The sequence below is a fragment of the Bombus flavifrons genome, chromosome 16 (assembly GCF_040668555.2).
Source record: "Bombus flavifrons isolate JBK064 chromosome 16, iyBomFlav1_principal, whole genome shotgun sequence".
Lineage (NCBI taxonomy): Eukaryota > Metazoa > Arthropoda > Insecta > Hymenoptera > Apidae > Bombus > Bombus flavifrons.
The window spans coordinates 8,868,338-8,886,650 of NC_138457.1; the positions used below are offsets into that span (position 1 = coordinate 8,868,338).

The window sequence follows — 18,313 nt, forward strand, 5'->3', positions numbered from 1 at the left end:
TAATCTTCCACTTCTTTCTTTTGCTAAATGTCAACGAACATTTAACACATTTTCATCTTTACATATTTTTCTATAATACCTCAATATTTAACGATATTGTTTAGCGATTATTTGACAATATATAATTTATTCGTAAAATTTTATGATTTTTTACAGATCATAGAAATCTAGCTTTAGAATTTTGTGTCTTTGTTTTAAAACTTTACTTGCGCGAGTTTACTTCTTTCTTTTATCAAACTCTCTACTATCAAACTTGTTACCCTTGTACAAGGGAATTTATTAACAATTTAATAGATGATAAACTGTGATGTTAATGTCAACTTGTAAAACTTCCTGTATAATATTAATTCGATTGATCAAGATGGCGCTGTCGTCTTCGTGTATCATGTTGTCAGTTAAACGTGAAAGCTTGAGGGATATTTATGGGATATTTATTGGTTAAGTGGAGCGACTTGATGATAGGGAATTTTTGATCACGCCGAAAGTAACATGACGGGAGATCGGCCGTTTCTGGCAACGGTGGCCGGAATGTGCATCGCTAGCATGTAGTAAGGACGAACCGAGGACAATAGCTGAGGATGCATTTTTCTTCCCTGGACGCTTGATGAATCTCTAATAGCTATGGGAGTGGTTTCGTTCACCGAGATATCGTCATAAACGCGCGCCATGTTACCGTTTTCTTTAAACTAGTTCTGAAAACACCTGTAACGTCTGACAACCATTGTTTAACACGATTTATTAATATCTTGTTTAAAAGAAATTCTTAAAGAATCCCCTATCTTTAATAAGATTTCTAATATAGCGCTTAATTAATAATAATAATAATAATATATATGCAATGCAATTAAAAAAGGAACGTAAACTAAGTCTACTCTCTCGTCAGCGTTCCGGTTCCGGAATGGCTTTCCCTGCTTCAGACGAAAACAAGTTAAACTCAGTCGACTATACCGTCTGTATATAGACGTCCTATTCTACTTCAAGCAACTGTCCCAACGACTCTCGTACGATATTGTCTTTACGTGACAAGTAGCTAAGAAACGAATAAACGTAAGCGTCTAAATAATCATATACACCTAGTAGGCACAGATAAAACGTATAGTTAATATCAATTAGTTAAATGAAAAAGTAATAATTGAAAGTGAATTGCGCTAAGTATCCAATTACTTACGGTGTACATTCTCGATCATAGAAATCCCCTCGAACGCAGTGGCTAGGATAAATCAATATTGGAAACAGTACGGACTAGATGTTCGTCGGCACAAGCAGCCGAGTCACGAGTGTAAAGGTTAGGTTTGCTTATCTCACGCGAAAGTTGCATTAATAATCCACCACGCTGGTTTTACATTGCTTAAATGGAACAGTAGACTTCGCTTTTAAGCTCCCGTATGAGGAATCTAGCGATTTAACGATCAGCCCCAACGATAGACCACCAGAACTCCAGTTTCTGCCTGATATTTTTCGTCTCGGGTTTCCAAACGCGCTCTTTCTCCTTCCGTTTCGAACGCTCACAGTTCAACGGCTAATGACTGCACCTTTTTGTTGAAAAATGATCACGCGATTCGTTCTGTTTGCAAGTTGTTGAACACGTCATTAGCTAGAGACTATTGTTAAGTGTCCTAGGGATATTTTTGACTAGGTTAGGTTTTAATCACTAAGCGTTTGCATATTTCGCAGGCTGTGTGTATATATCGATTAAAAATTGAGGTTAGGTTAGATCAGATTTTGGATCGCTTCTTCGTTGCGCTTTTCCATATACATTTAATCATCTATCAATTTAATTACATTATCTACATTTAATCAAGTGAGTTAATCAAAACATTTTATCGTTTATTATGTAAACGAAAATTAGAAGGCAAAAATTCCCCAAATATATCAGTCTAGTAACGAACTTTCATAAACTTTTGATCAAAGAGTCGATGAACTTAAACAGTGTACCTGAATCAGCCTGGAAAGTACTTGGTTACGAACAACTCTTGGCTCGGTTCCGTTTATTGGACCGTATCGCGATTACTGATCACGAAACCGGGGAGCGTAGTTTCGCCTGGCGGTTCACGTTCGTTGAACGATCGTTGACGGGACACGCGCCACGAAATTCGAGCGGGTCGCTCGTAAATTGCGCCAGCAGTTTCGTCTCAACACCGGTTGCGCGTACTCTCCTCAGTGTACACGCGTGTGCACTTGTTCACGCAACGCAACGTGGCCTCCGGTTATCCGTCGCTTCTTTTCTCTCCCATCCACGCTAATGGGCGTTTCAGTCTGCCTGCAATTGCATTATACGCGCGCGTTATGCAACCACCGAGGGCTCTGGATCACACGCCCTCCCTCATCCCCATGTTGCTTGCCTTTTCAAGGGTGAGTTCCTGGGGCATGCACGTTCAAGCTGATAGAGTCTCGTTTGTCCGCCTCTATATCCGGAACGAACACGAACGGCCTTTTGTAATTTCGACCGGTTTACGTTAACCGCTAAAAATTTCAGAAACCGTACAAACTCGTCCTTTTTTACCCTTTTGTAATGTGACGCAAGTTGTCGAATATACGCTGTGTCTTAGACCTGTGAGACCATTTAGGAATTTAGAATTTTTAAAAGAATGTGTCGAGTGCATTGGTGTTAATCGTTTGTCAGATTCACAAAGTTGCTGAAAAATTCCTGAAAAGTTTCGTTAGAATGCGTGACTGTGAAACCTATGAAATCTTCTAACCAACTCTGCTGATCACCGATTAGAATTCCCTGCACGAATAATTCCACAAATTTTAGGGAATTTTCCCATATTTCCCTAGGTCTCTAGCTTCCTAGGAAAAGAAATTTTTTCTTCCTGCCAATACCAGCAAAACTCTTAAAAATTCTTCTTATTTCAATCAAACAATTAAATTTTCCGGTCCACGTGACCATTTCAATTTTTCCCTAGTTCTTGTGGAAATCAGAAAATTTCAATTCATGTCTTACGTTCGTCAATCGATAGAAGTATGATTGGTCTTAATAGTTGAAAAATACCATTCGATATTATGGATTCGAAAAACGTAAAGAAGTCACGTTCGTATGATAAAGTGGCGATGAGTCTACACCGGTGTCCTCGACACTTGGTTCGGCCGAAATGGCGCTGTCGATGCAGTTTTTTCGGTGTATTCTGGATAAGTAGTCTCGTGGTCTCGAACGTGACGCGGCCATCAACGTTTGTGGCGAGTATCCTTCGAATTCCTTTGTTCTTGCTTGGCCCCAGGGATCATCGGGTTCGCTGCTCGGTTTGAAACGTTATTGGATTACGTTCTTTCTGCGGTTTCTTTCTACTCGTACTCTTACAAACACCACTACGCACTACCATCAATTTTTTAATCATTTTTACACACCTTGGCCGAGGAACTGCCTGAAAATTATGTTTGCGCAAATATCTACGTTCGTTGAATACGTCGTTTGCAAGTTTTCGGCTTTGCTGTCAGTTCCATCTTAGACACTTCGTTCCGATCGGTAAATTAGGAATCTTGCGTGCGAGATAAATTGTAATTCGCGATGTTAAGGAAACACTCGAAGTAAAGTTCATTCTTTCAAAGCGAGAAACTTTGCCTCAACGTCACGCGTAATAAGGTTAATTTACTTTCTCCAAATGTCGCTGAATTATTCCGTCGACTGCCGTAAGAAAGATCTCTCTTGCAAAATATGAACTCGATCGATAGGTTAAGAAGCAATTTGACTTCGCGAATTCTCCATTAAAATTTATACTCGAAATTCGTATAATATAAATCGTCGACAGTGAATTATTCGAATCGAGGATATAATAATCGCAGAATTTTCTTTACGTCCTATGAACTGGAAAAAAAATTTGTCGAGACGATAAAAATCATAGAATTTCCAGACGTTCTATATATAGTCTGCATATCGAGTAACCTCGGATCACAGTTCGTATATGTGTATCGGATCTCTATGTCTGAATGTTAATCAGTAGAATTTTCATGACTAACGAGATCGTTCGATGGCTGGTTCGACTTGCAACTCTGGAGTTCGCAGTCGCGTAAATATTTATCGGGAGACGAGGGGTCACTCGGCGGAAGTGGTAACATCGGTATTGGTATAGGTCAGTTTATTTTCGAGCGGAATACATTATCGATCGGCCGTTAATCGTATGTATGTATATGCGATGTAGGTACACAAGCGGACCGGCTCTTTGTGTCGCTTATCTTATTCGTCTTCCTCTCCTTTTTTTCTCTCTTTTTTTTTTCTTCTCGACGAATAAAAAATGGTCTGCTTGCACGAGAGAAAACGTGAATCATCAATATATACATTCTACTCTTTCGACGTAAAATACGCTCTTGTATCCTGTATCTTATTTAGAAAATCAAAGCTTCGCTAATTTTGCCCGAGAATCGAGTTATCAAAAAAAAAAAGAAAAAGAAAAAAAAATGTAGAATTTTATTCAAACGATTGAAATTCAAACGATTTGTCGTGCGTTCCGTCTTTGCGTATCCTCGATTTTGCTCAATGTTTAAAATCTTGTCGTTTTGCGGGTCTATCGAATCATGAAAAACTCATAAATTTGACGAATACTTTGAGAAACTGAAAATGCGAAATGTGTCAGTGTTCCGTCTGAAAGGACGTTGCAACGTTTCAGTAAGAAAGGACGTCCGCTTTATTTTCACCTTTCTTTCGCCAATTCAAGCCGAACGCAAACGTTTGGTCGAGCATGAAACATCGTTTTACGAGGACAATGAGAGCGTGCATGATTGCGAGGACGTAAAATAGCCGGCACGGCAATGACACGGCGGCGAAGGATCCTCTTGGACAGACAGTGAGAGAGAAAAAAGGAAAAAGAAAATAGTAATTTGCAGCCGGCGAACGAGAGAGCGTAATAACACTCAGCCTTGACCATGCTCGAGTCGCACGAAAGTGAACCTGTTTGCTTGCTCTAGAAAATCGCTGATAAACTTTCATGCTTCTTCCACTGGATCTTGCGCAGCGAATTCTCGCACCATCTTTGTGTACAGTACAAATAGACGTGAATTTATAACACGCTTGGCAAATAAAGAACGAAGTTCAGATTAGGTTAGGTCTAGACTTTTAGAACTGTAGTCTTTGCACTTGACAAGATTCAGCAGATTTCTTTCAAAATAACACCAACGAGATATACGCTGTATTTGGATATTTGACAGGGAAATTAACCGCGTTAAATATATTGGATCTGCGAAATAGCGAAACTTTACGAATAGGTTAGAGAGATACTTCGCGTAGGAGAAACCGAACGACGAAGCAAATTGCGATTGGTGCGATTTATTGGAGACGATAGATGTTATTTTTCTCCCAGAGCCTTCGAACGTCTTCGAACATTTTATGCAACAAGGTTGCGATAATATCCGGCGAACAGGTAAAAAGAAATCGATTGAGTGTCAGAAACGGGCGTCTACTCCTCGCGCGGGAACCTCGACACAACTGTGAGGTTATGTAACATCACGGGCAGACGAGGCTCGGAGAGAGGACTGTCAAGTCTGAGAATCATTGACACGTCGCCGTGGGAATAGAGAAGAAACTGTGTGACAGCACTGTCTCCTTTCCTCGGTTGACAGCAGGCAATATATCTAGGGAATTTCCCCCTGTGGGATTTGAATTAAACAAGAAACCACTCCTCTTCGAGGAACCACTTAGTAAGTATCGGTAGAATTCTATGAATATCGTATTTGAAGCAGTTTTCGGGTATTTCAAAGCTTAGGCTTACATCGTGCTTAATTTCCACTTAAAGGGAAGATAAAAGGGGAAGAGTGCCATAGTGGATTTATCAGTAGGCTAGGGATTTTCACGAGAATTCTAACGAGCTCAATTTCTATACAAATTTCTGCGGAGAAATCCCACCAAATCCCTGGATTTGCGTGTTCCATAATATGCAAAGATTCGACGTGACAAATTCTTGTCGTTGTGACGTCCATAGCAGTTGCGATCTTACTCGATCGATAAGAAAAATCGATCGATAAAAACTGACGAACAAAAATACTTGAAATATAACGAAATTACGTTGCTGTCGTCGTTTTCGTCGGGTGATAGACCCGTTTCAGTTAAAAATTACAAACGGAAGAATCTGGAATTGGATGAACGATGACGAAGGAGTTGCACGATGACGGGAAGAATCTAAGAAGCGGCGGAGGATTACAGAACGAATTAATTAACCGGTGATCAGCAGGTATTGTTCGTTCGTGTGAACGAAGGAAACGATCCAGGCGAAAAAGAGAAGGCTGAACGATAGAGGAGGCCCGAACGAGAGAGAAAGAAGGAGGAAGAGGGCCGTAGGTATCGTAATACAATACTATTAGTTGAACTTGAGCTACTTATGAATGACCTTGTCTGGATCAGCCATACGTTTTCGCTCATACCACGCTGGTAGCGTGTCCTTTGACTATCGCGTGTGTGAATGCGCGTCCTGTGGTGGCTATGTTCATTGTTTTTTCTTTTTTCACGCGTCGGATAGTCCCGTGTATCACAACTCCCAGCTTGGGTATCACAACAGCAGACGGGGCCTGTTTTGTCTGCTATTGAAACGTTGTACTGTCAGTGTTGCAAAATAGAGGTGTTACGTTTCCCTACGTCCAAGCGGATTCTAGATGCTTCGTTGACCAAATGGCACTCGGTTGCATGTCCTTCTACACGTTCTACGGCGTAACACGAGTGGACTTTTGTGACATAGATCGTTAAGATAATTCCTTTCGTCGAACTTTTTTTTTTTCACAGATATAGAGTCATTTCGACGACTACTTTACCATTCTACGATCATTCCTGTGTCCGACTATTTATAATCACCTGTCTACGTCGAGTAATCACGCATAGGTGAATATTAGAAATATAACATTAACGCTGTTGCGATCATTCATCCTACGTAATCATCGTTCCCAAATAGCCAGGTAGAAACGGTTGCAGGTAGTAATTTATTTTTATTAGAATCATTCCTACCTTTGACCAGTTATAGTCACGCATAAACGAATACCACGAGTATTTTCCACTATTACAATCACACTTACGACGTTCAATCTGCCTAGTCATCATTTTCATAAGTAATAGTCACGGTTGGCGTTAAAAACCCGGTTGGTTATAAAATGACAAATTCACGGGGAGCTGGTTACTGTTCTTTTCCGTGCGAGAAAATTACGTTGCAGTGGCGCAAGTGCGGCCAACCACGGCCAAGTAACATTATCGAAGCCATTGCTATTCTTCTTGGCGCTGCTAGCGGTCGAAGGACAATGGGGGAAAGAGATCAGGAATAGGGAAGGAAAGAATGCAGGAAGGAGAGTAATAGGAAAGGGGAGTGGGGCGAATAATGTGCCTGAGCCTCGACATCTGTCCGGAAGTGCGTAGACGCCTTCCATTTTCGTTTTCATTTGCATACGTTGTCCGCTGTGTGGCCGCGTCTCGTGGCACGATGCAATCGTGTCGAGTATCGTGACAAACGGGATCGTTAAGGACGCGTCTTAATTCCACGCGTATCGATATCTTCAAGTTCAATATGCTCGACAATTTTTTAACGCATAACTCAAATTTTACATTTGTATTATACTTTACGGATTAAATGCAATTATAAAGATATACAGGGTGGTTGGTAACTGGTGGTACAAGCGGAAAGGGGGTGATTCTAGGCGAAAAAAGAAGTCGAAAATATAGAATAAACATTTTTCGTTCGAGGCTTTGTTTTCGAGAAAATCGACTTTGAATTTTCGTTCGGTACGCGTGCACTTTATCGCGTCTCGTTATAACGGATCTCACTGTAGATCGTTGTCTCGATGGAAAAATTAAAAAAAAAATTTTTTTTATTCTATATTTTCGACTTCTTTTTTCGCGCAGAATCACCCCCTTTCCGCTTGTACTACCAGTTACCAACCACCCTGTATAAAATGTATATGTTACAGTACGTTGTAATTGTAATTAATACGTTTGTTTATTAGTATCTGATATATCTGCGAGATATTTTTACGTAGTAAAAAGTTCGTTACGAAAAAGGGGTCTCATCTCTAGGAAGACAATGGCGAAAACAATTCTCCGTTTTCTTTCAAACTAGATCCGTATTTCACGCGAAAGCTATCCATTTGAATCATTGATAAACGGTCCGTAATTTATCCGGCCATTGTGTGTGAATTACCATCGTCGATATTCGGCTGTCTCCTCTCTATAGCGACATTCGTCGTCGCTGGCTTTTGTAGTCGCGCGATCTCCGCCACGATCTTTCGCAATAATTTTAAAAGGCCGCTTATCCAGCTTCAGCCGTCCGCCGTACATTCACGGAGATTCGATCTAAAATGCGCGGTTACACGGAGGAACCACTTCTAAAGCCGAGTGGGAGCCTGAGATACGCGAATTTCTCTCGAAACAGACATTCCTAAAACTTTTCCTCCGAGCTATTCGAGTAACACGTCTCAGATCTTACAGTCTTTTAAAAATTCAAACGTGGCGCCATTTTGCAATGGTGCTCTGTGTGGTCACATGCTTCCAAGAAGATACACTTGCCAAATGAGTATGAAATTGTTGTATATCGTGGAATATCACTAGCTTTAGTACAGATAGATAAAGTTTTTGAAGAGACAGAATGATTGTTGATCGTATAAATTGCAAGTATAACGTTTCTTTGTATCGTAGAATATCCCTAGATATAGGGAATTTGGAATTTTTATTGGTAACAGATAAGAAGTGAAAGATGTGACTTGTATAACCTATCTCTAAATTTGGGGAAAATGTCTTTTGATCTATTGTTCGTTATAGTCGTTATGAATTATACTTCTATCTGGTGACTAGTTTGTTGTTTGATAAAGTTGTCTCGGATGGTTAAAGCTCATCGTTTAGAAGCAATGCGAAGGTACAGGTCCAGTCCTACCTGACTTAAAGATATGCTTCTCACAGTGACTATAATCACTGCATGCCAAAATAGCTGATATAGTCACAGTTCAAGTACTCCTATTTAGCCCCTAATTCCATCAAAAATGATCCAAGTCTAAATAAATAGTCCTGTCTCTGCATACACATGAACCCTCTATCTATTTGCCTCGGTGATCATAATCACAGTACCCAAAAATAGCTCATATAGTCGCGATTTGAAGTGGAATATACGAGTTGCAAGTTCCCTAGGGAGATCGAAGAGGGACAGGGTCGCCACTGTGCCAGTTTAATTTCGCATTGACGTAGGTCCAGGGAGCTGCATTGTCTGTAGCACATTGTGTTCGCATGCGTAACACCACAGGGCCGTGGCCGTCGCGTTGCGAACCAGGCTTGATGCGTGAGCCTCGTTCTTTGTTCCATTCTCACGTGAAATGGCCACACATAGATACAATATTGCGAGTGTGTGTGTGTGTGTGTGTGTGTGAGCGCGCGCGCACGAGCGCCTCGGCCGACGATCAGAGAGGGTGAAATTAAAAATACCGTGAAACCCTCCGTTGCAGGCCGTCTCTATGTTTTCCTCTGACGCGTTCAGGGCCGTCGAGCACGAAAACGGAGCCCTGTTTCCCTTTTGCCCGCTCGATCGAGGCCACACCGCTGATTTATAGGGTATTTACCCTTCTATTTATGGTCTGGCTTGACGGTTGGTTCTAATGCTGCCCTCGAAGGGGCTACGATTACTGTTGGTATTATTATTACGAGATCCTGCTTGACCGGGCCCTCTTACATGACTCAAGTAAAATTTTATGCGTTGTGTGTTGCAGGTTATTTTTGTGTTGATAAATTTATAGGTATAATGACAAGATGTTGGGTAATACAATTGACGAAATCATACCAGGAAATTTTGCAGATTCCAGAGATTACAATTTTATCATACCATTTATATTCGATGTAAAATTGTATTTTTATTTATTTATCAGGCAGTAAAATATTATGTTTGATGTAATATCGTAATATAGTATATGAAATATTTTTGATTTTTCATATTCATATTTTACTGAATCTTAATAAGAATGCGTTTGGTTGAGTTATTGTAACATAACCTTAAACATAGCCTTAATTCGAAAAAAGATCGGAATCGAAGTTACTAGGTTAGGTTTGTCTTTTAGTTTGCACGATATTTCTCGTAATTCAGGAACGAGAGAAATGTTTCATTATTGGAATGGGTAATCGTGGACATATTAAATTCATCAGCTTCGTGGCGGGTTTGCCAGGATCGTTCGGGGGGCTCAGACTATGCCTGTGCGTTCCACTTTGCCTGCGTATTCCGTGAAAATTAATTTTCTGACTCCTAAGAGAAATGCACGTGCATTAAAAGCAACGTGCCCTGCAATCCGCTGGCAAACACGCGCCATTCCATTTTGAAAGATATTACGTTTTCTCGTAGAAAATTTCCTGGCTTTTCTTACGTTTAATTATAATAGTCAAAATTATTAATTGCCAAATTTTTGATCACGTTGAAGCACCCTCCTCAGGTTAGATCATTAACCATTAATCACGTTGCAGCGATTAGGTAGTACTACTCGAATTTTGAAAGATTTGGACGGATGATTTGTATTATCTGTTCGAAGCTTTGTAAACTCTAAATGAACCCTAACCTCAAAAATGTAGTTCCCTTTAGAGAATATCAGTACTATATCAAGTAGACAATATTACAGTAATTGTACAGAGGTTAATGGATAGTTTCTGCTATGTGTTCAAGATTCCTGGATCTAATGGAGCACTAATTTCAAAATTAAATTCTCGGTCCACATCGTCAGACGTACATATTACGATGATTAGGCGATAATAATTTCACAAACGTTAGACAAACAGAGGTTAGGCAATAATAAAGGTTAATAACAGTACCCAATCGTACAGAGGTTAAGGGGTAGTTTCTACGATCCATTCAAAATTTATGCTCCTAAAGGAATACTAACGCTAAAATTTAATCCTCTTTACACAATGTAAATCATGTAACAACCCTGTTTCTCTGGTTGCAGACGATAGTGGTTAAGCAGTGATAAAAACCAGACGATATAGTTTATTTTCTTAGGAATTCATTTCATAATATCGAAAAACTTGAGACTCATAAACGTATATTCGTTCGTAGCATATCGTTTACGTTCCTAACCTAACTTTCTCGTATCAACTCGCTTAAAAAGAAGAATATTCCTAAAACGATGTTATTTATTTATTTACTTTTGCTTACAGATGGTGGTGGTAGTTGAGCACCAGTGGGAGGAGGGCGGCAGCGGGGCCCAGGGCGATGTGGCTAGCAAGTGGGAAAGCTCGAGGAGGTGATAACGACTTCTGACCTTCCGTGAGAGCGTGTACCGCGACGTAGAGGGCGCCGCCGTCGATCGTCAAGCGAAAAGGCTCACCATTCGGAAGAAAACGAGAAGGAAGAGGCGGAAGAAGAAGAAGTGGAAGTTTCTACTGAGTACGAAAACGGCGACGAAAGAAACGAAGAGGGTGGAGAGTGAAAGAGAAAGAGGGAGTAAAAAAGGCGAGCTCTAAAGGGGAGGCAAACATCAATAGGGATAGAGAAATACAGATACGTGTTTTGGAGAGAGAAACACGCGATTAAAACGCCATAAAATTTGAAAAAATAAAACAACAAAAGATCGAATTGAAGGGAAGGAAAGAGGGCTGGAAAGAAGCGGGGAAACATTGAGAAATAAATTCCTTCCTCGTGGCCAGGTTGAGCACACACAAGACATTCTCCTTCTGCAGCGGGATATCGCTCCTGTACATTAAACAAAAAAAGAACAAAAAAAAAATATAACTTCTACCTTGAGAACATATACCTCGTGCGTACAAGTACCTTCAAACATAACCTCTTTTTCGCAGCGTAATAGTGCCTAGGCCCCTCCGGAAGAACGCGACTACAAATAATAATAATAATACAAATAATAATAAATAATAATATTAATAATTAATAGCAACGTTATACATATATTATATATATAAATATATACAGAGAAAATAAAAGATCTAACGAGAGACGAAAGAAGTTTTAACGTTTTAATCATAATCGTCAGTTTCGTTCGACTTGCAAGTCACAAACGTACGCAAACACACATAAAACATAGGCAAACCCAGTGACTATCTGTATGTATACGGACGCGAACGTATACAAGAGAGAGAAGAGCGGTCTCTTGAGATCAAGATCGGGATCGAGCAAGTTACGAACCACTTGGTCCAAGGTTGGACAGAATCTGAAGAGGAAGAATCGTGGTGGTGCGTCGATATATAGATCTTATCAGGAATATTCTCGTTGATAACGGTACCTCTCCCCCTTCGAGCCCCTTAATCGATTAATACGAACCAGGACAGCGAAGTACCTGCAGCAAACACAGATATATTTATAAGAATAATTTATATGATATATATATATATATTATATAAATAAATGAGTATATATAATACAGACACACAAACAGACACCGATAGTAATAAAATAGTAAAAAGCAGCCTGTTGAAAGGCGACAAGTAACAGCTAAGGGCAAAGAGAATAATAACGATATCGATAAGAGTATATAATAATTAAAAAGTAATAAACGATAGTTGTTAAGAGGAGAAGAGAGAAGAAGATCGTACAACAGAGTGTGAGTGCTTAAATAATTCTAGAACGCGCTACGGTTAGAGTACTTCTACTTTTCACGGTTAATCTACTCAGCAATTGCGGAGCCTGTTCTACATATACGATCAAGGTGAGTCTGATGTTCTTTGAATTGATAGTTGTAGAGTAGAATTTCATTCATCCGGACTAATTTGATGATCTTCTCAAACAATTCGTGTAACTGACTTTCCAACGTATATTTACTGTAATTTGGTTCTTCGAGTTCTATTGCTTTTAAATATTCGGTACAGTATATTGAACTCTAGAAAAGGAATTTATTAATGGCGATAATAAATAGTCGTTGAGTATTTGTAAAAAGATTTTTTGCATTTAGAAATGTTTATTTAGAATAACATTTGTTATATATGTGGCAATATTTTTCAAGAAGGATTTTTAAAAATCAATAAGATAACCATAATTCAGATCTAGTTCAGCTATCGCGTCGAACATTTTTCGTTCAGTCTCAATGTACCGTAACAAAGCACATCCTGAACGAGTCTGACACGAACGAGACGAGTTTACTTCCTCGTTCTCAAACCACGACAAACACACTCAGGGACTACAAACTACTGAATATATATCAAACTACAGGGACATACAAACTACTGAAAACAAATACGCAAATACAGATGAAGACGCGTGGTAAAAATCAGGCATATTGCTATATCAAACATCGTCAAACACTTATCATCCGTTATATATCAAACATTTTGCATCATATTCAACAAAAAGTAATAAAGAACATCCTCGGGAAGTCGGATACGGGCAAAACGAATCCTCCTACCCGTTCTCAAACCATGAGAGACGCGCTCAAACATATTCAAACACACTCATATTAACACAGACCATGAAAAAGAGAGAAGATACACAGGTTTACAATCGATCGGTACGTGTTGTGAAAATCGTTCTCACGCAAGAGTAGATATCGCATCGGCGGTGCTTTCACGAAAACGCAAGCCTTGTGTTTCGTTAACGAACGTCCAATATCCACGATCCGGAAAGCGGCAGAACTTTTACCGGGGTCTCTATCTTGCAACGAGAATCTTCATTCTCGCGCGATAATTAGCGGCCACGGGTGGACGAAAAGCCGACGATCCACGCCGATGGCAGTCACACGCTCGCAAGTGAAAGGTGCCCGATACCTTCTCGCAGTTTCTTTATCTAGCAGCGTCGATCTCTTCGTTCCCCTCGCTTCGCTCGGCGTAAATTATCCTATGGAATTCTTTTTACGATCGTTGCTCGACATTCGGTCGAATCTACCCAGGCCTCTCACTTTCACTTACGAACGCACAAGTTCCGTGACTATTATTCGACAGGCCCCCGTATGAAATTCACGTGCGAGGCCCTCCTGGCCTCGTTTTCGCTCAGGACAATGATTGACGTTGATCTGGACGAGTGTCGAAGTTTATAGTTAGATTTCATGTTGAGCTAACCTAAATTTACGTTCGAAGAAAGATTGAAGTATGACAATATGATGTTGAGCTAACCTAAATTTACGTTCAAAGGAAGATTAAAGTATGACAATATTATTAATAATAGGTGAGCAGACTGTCGTAGTAATAGAGATAGGTACGTTGACCAGACTGCGATGAAAATATGATTGAAGACCTATTGAAATACGAATTTAGGCTTGGCAGGTTTGGTTAGGTTGGATGGGGTTTGAATTCAGTTTGAATAGATTTGAAATAAGTTCAAGTCAAGCCATTAAATTTTCAGATTCGAGATAAGATTGGCAAGGTTGGGAGATTTGAATCAAGTTTGGGTCCATCTTATTAGGTTTTGATCAAGTTTGACCTAAGTGTTGAATCTCTGTGGAATGATGTTTCAGTATCCTGTGTCGGTAATATTATTGCAACATTCTGTCAATTATTTTTTTCTGCTATTTTTTAAGCACAAAATTAGTACACCCTGAAATTTATTCATTAATATACTTTTTGATATAACTATACAATATCAGTCTTCGATTTTGGTACAAGAATTGCGTAACTGTACAATAGAAATGGCTAAACTTCAATAAACTTGTAACCAATTCTCGAATGCTAACAACTGCTTCAATCCCAACATTGTGCAACATTTGCCTCGTTAGTGAATTCCAAGTTTTTGGAAATGAAATTGGTTTCCTTGCTCCCCTGGAAAATCACTTTCCTGTAGTTGTGTCATTATTCCACCCTACATAAAATATACAAGAAGAGTATGAATGTTGAAATTACTGGAACCTCGGAAAAAGCCAACCACTGTCACGTTTCTTGTATATCCTTCGAGAGTATATTCTAGTAAATCGCCAGGTTCAGGTATTTTCGCTGGGGTAATCGTGTCGAGGTCATAGAAAAACACGAAATTCATAGCAATTTAGGTATCGATGCACGGCATGTGCAAGCGCAACACGCGCTGCGGTAGGTGATTCGTTGGGTTTTTCATGGTGAAGCATCTAACGGGTATCTTGGCGACTCGTTTGGCTCACAGGTAGCAAGAGAGTCATTGTCCTGCGTTTACGTGACGAATTTCCCGTGCTTGCTCGTCTTCGCGAGTATCGTTCACGGCCACGCTATTCGCATTTTAACAGCTTTCTAAGAAGCCTTCGACAGCCTAGTCCCTACTGCCTTCCTAGCTTCGCTATGTGTTCGCTTTAAACTTCTTCAAACTTCTTCCACTTCTCCTCCCACGCGTTCTTCGTGCACACGTGACTATTTTCACGATGTCGGGGAACGTGGAACAGCGTGGACGTTGATTTATTGTGCTTAGTTGGCAGATCCTTTGGGCATTTCGAAATTGAGAAGCAGGTTCTGTTTGAATGTCTCGTACAGTTTGAGCTTTTGTTTGATTGCTTATAGTCAGCACTGGATTATAAGTAGACTGTGGAACTGTACGCAAATTTATATTTTTATGATTAGGATTAAGAGAAAGCCATCTGGCTAGAAAATAGTTTCGGTAATGCGAAAGCACTTTGGAATATGTTCAAATTAATTAACCTAACCTCAAATCCAACTGTTTGAACATATAAAAAATGCGTATAATATACATGGTATAGTAATTGTTATAGATTCTATCTTTCTCACTTGTGTCTATAAAAATATGCAAATAAACATGCACGATCTGGTGATCAAACGACAGCAAACTAGAGTTAAAGATCCAATTCGAGAAGCAACGCGATCGAAAATCGCGACAAGAATCGACGGTAGAGGAACAATAGGAAAGAAAAAAGTGTTTGGTTTACAGTTATCGGTTGCTCGTTGAAATTCTCGACGCCGTCCGCTCACACGTGCTTCGATTACCTCTTCTACGTCCCACGAAGCCCGTTCGTGATTTCGCGCCAACTCCTCCGGTCAATTGTTCGCAATACTATCGAGGCAGCCATTATAATTCGATAAAATATCGATTTGAAGCCTCAGCTAGTTAGGAATATTATTTCTTTTTCTTTTCTTTTCTTTTAGTTTGTATTTGTAACAATTCTTATATATGCCATGTTTATTCTACAAATACATTTATTTTATATTAAAGGAGGAACAGTTAGAACAGATTGGGGTTAGGTTAGGGTTAGGTTGGAGTAGGTAGTATTGAAAATAATAAAATGAGTATGATGTAATAGTAGTAGTAGTAGGATAAGTGTAGAAAAATGATATTTTTCGTTCATTTAAATAAAAGAATTTCTTTCTAAACTTTGAAAAATTAGAATTGGGATATTCTAAAGGAATGTCACCTTGTAACTTTGTTTTCTGATGTTTTAGTGGATGTTCGTGTATACGTATATTAAAGTAAATAATTAATTTTTGGAATAAAGGAATTTCTAGATCGTTTGAAGATTTGGAAATCTGGTAAAAATGGCGTATTAAAGTATTAGAACTTTAATCATGATCAACGTTAGTATTATTGTATAACGTTCTCTTATTAATTTTTATCAACGGTATTAAATAAAAAGAAGGTTTCGCTGCTATGCATCATGATTTTTTCTGTTTAATTTTCTACGATGCACGCAAACTCGAGATTAACCCTTGCCTTATGATATTTAGTCACGTGCCACATATTATGGCATCGATTTACATAGTAAGAACAGGTTTCTCGTGCAACAATTACTCTAAATACATACGCGAACTCTAAATACGTATTCAAATTTCAATATCGCACGTCTGATACGATGTTACAATATTGAATCGCTAACATTCATAACTGAAGAGACTTAAGAAAGATGAATGCTTAAATCTAACCTTGAACTTAATCTAACCTAACATTCGCATAAGTTGCGCAAAATTTTATAGATATATATCAACGTATAAATATTGCTAGTTACCAAATTTTATATTTAAAATCAAATTGTACGAACAATCTTTGAATCTAACCTATGGGGTATGAACTAATTGCGATAAAATGTCAAATGTTTAATGACTTTATACGTCTAGATCGCAGACCTCTAAGGAATCCCTAAAACAGGAAATTATAACCTAACCTCAAACTCTAATCACATTCTACGTGCCATCAAACTCCTTAAGTAAACCCCTAAACCTCATCGATAGAACCAGAGACAAAAGTCAAACATAACCTCTAAAACTAATCTTTTAACACGTCTGTAATGTGCTTCAGGTTACATGTATGAGTACTGTAGCACTCAATTAGAGCAAGTTAGATTGAGTATGGTAGAACTCCACTTATCTGAATTTGTCGGGGGACAAACATTCTCGTTCGCATAATAGAAGTTCGCATTGAGATAAGTGAATTGAACCAGCAGAAAGTTCAGTAAATCGGCCATTAATTAAAATCTCGTTCTGACAAATGCAGTTCTACCGTAGAAGAATGGAGAAGCTGAGGTCACAGGGTTGCCTGCAAGAATTCGTGCGGCGAAGAGGGGGGTTGGCAACGAAGGGTGGGACGAGCGGCATGCGGTCGGCAGGCACGGTGAACCAGATATTCGAATGGCATCGACGGGTCTCTGTTTCTCGGTGCAGAAGGAGCAGGGGTAGCAGCGGGACGCCAGAAGAGAGGAAAGGGACAGTCCGGGGAGGCGACTGGGTACTGGGTATACGAGGTAGTGGGTATAGAGTGGAGATATCCAGGTCACAAAACAAGTGTCGCAACCGACCACGTTGGCACGCTCCTGCGATTATATACACTTTGCGTCTCCGCGCGCCGGATTTCGACTCCTGTTGGCTTCCCGCGTGGAAACCGACGGGCGTGCCTGTGAACCGGACTATCGATTACTCGCGTGCCTCTAGCCGTATAGCGTCTGACTATGTCTCGATACCACGAGGACGGACCGTGTGGAATCCTGTTCGGGTCAATCAGGGTCACCGGGTATTTCTTGTTGCGTTTGAGGTGTTGCTTCTGCTTTAGAGTCCTAAAGTACCAAATGTATCTGATACCTGACTCTATCTCTGTTAGCAGAGAAAAGAAGTAGACTGTGAGTTAGATCGGTTTTGGGGTACGTTTGAGGAAGTTTAGATTGGCTTGTCATAGTTTGCTGTGAGAATGTTTTAGGCGAGTTAGATAGAATTATTTCCGTTTGCTTTGCTTGCGACGATTTGCATTGGCTTTCAGTTAAGTTTCAGTTGTTTCGTCCTAATGTGTTATCGTTCTTTTTGGGTTAGGTTTGAACCGGGTTTGAATAAGATTCGGTGGAATTTTCTTCCACGTGAAACGTTGGAATTCGCTGCGTGTAAACATGGAAAAGACATTGTAACAGCGTTTTTTGAAGCGAAGAATTTGGGATATAGTTATCCGTGGATGAGATACGCAGACGAAAGACTGGGCGACGAGGGACAGGAAGGTAACCAGGCCGTAAAAGGATCGCGAATCGGTCTCCATCTGAAATCGCCGGCAAGTCCATGTTT

General features: G+C 39.8%; 1 protein-coding gene across 9 annotated transcripts in view; it reads left to right on the forward strand.

Annotated features, from left to right (window-relative positions):
- The window catches only part of Ecr (ecdysone receptor), a 189,866-nt gene that overhangs the window by 60,548 nt on the left and 111,005 nt on the right, over positions 1-18,313 (forward strand). For 8 of the 9 annotated variants that reach the window (XM_069129146.1, XM_069129148.1, XM_069129150.1 and 5 more), the window contains one exon: positions 11,084-12,585. The gene's annotated coding sequence lies outside the window, so the exon portion shown is untranslated. Of the gene's footprint in view, positions 1-6,002; positions 6,266-11,083; positions 12,586-18,313 lie in introns of those variants that run through there. The other variant, XM_069129153.1, reaches the window with a different exon arrangement.